Source organism: Pyxicephalus adspersus, chromosome 1 (genome assembly GCF_032062135.1).
Source record: "Pyxicephalus adspersus chromosome 1, UCB_Pads_2.0, whole genome shotgun sequence".
Lineage (NCBI taxonomy): Eukaryota > Metazoa > Chordata > Amphibia > Anura > Pyxicephalidae > Pyxicephalus > Pyxicephalus adspersus.
The window spans coordinates 97,807,577-97,807,955 of NC_092858.1; positions in this window are offsets into that span (position 1 = coordinate 97,807,577).

Here is a 379-nt window from a genome sequence, read left to right on the forward strand (position 1 = left end):
GGGGTATATAGAGAGCAGGGGGTACAGAGAGCGGGGTATATAGAGAGCAGGGGGTACAGAGTGGGGTATATAGAGAGCAGGGTACAGTTCACCAGGCCAGGTAGATGGGGTGATCATGGTGTGCAGGCCCTGTTTTGTCCCATCCTGGAAGACATTCAGCTTCTACTTAGGGATTCCTATCATTCCTTCCTGGCAGGAAGGTCACCTATGGGAATAGATGGATCCTGTACCACAGCCTCTGATCACACATTGCCTCTATATCTTCATCCTAATGATTTGTATTACTAATGATTGTCACCTACGTTTAATTTCTCATTACTGGGGTCCATTCCTCTATTGGAGCAGCTTCTTGTTCCTCCTATATACATATATGTACCCC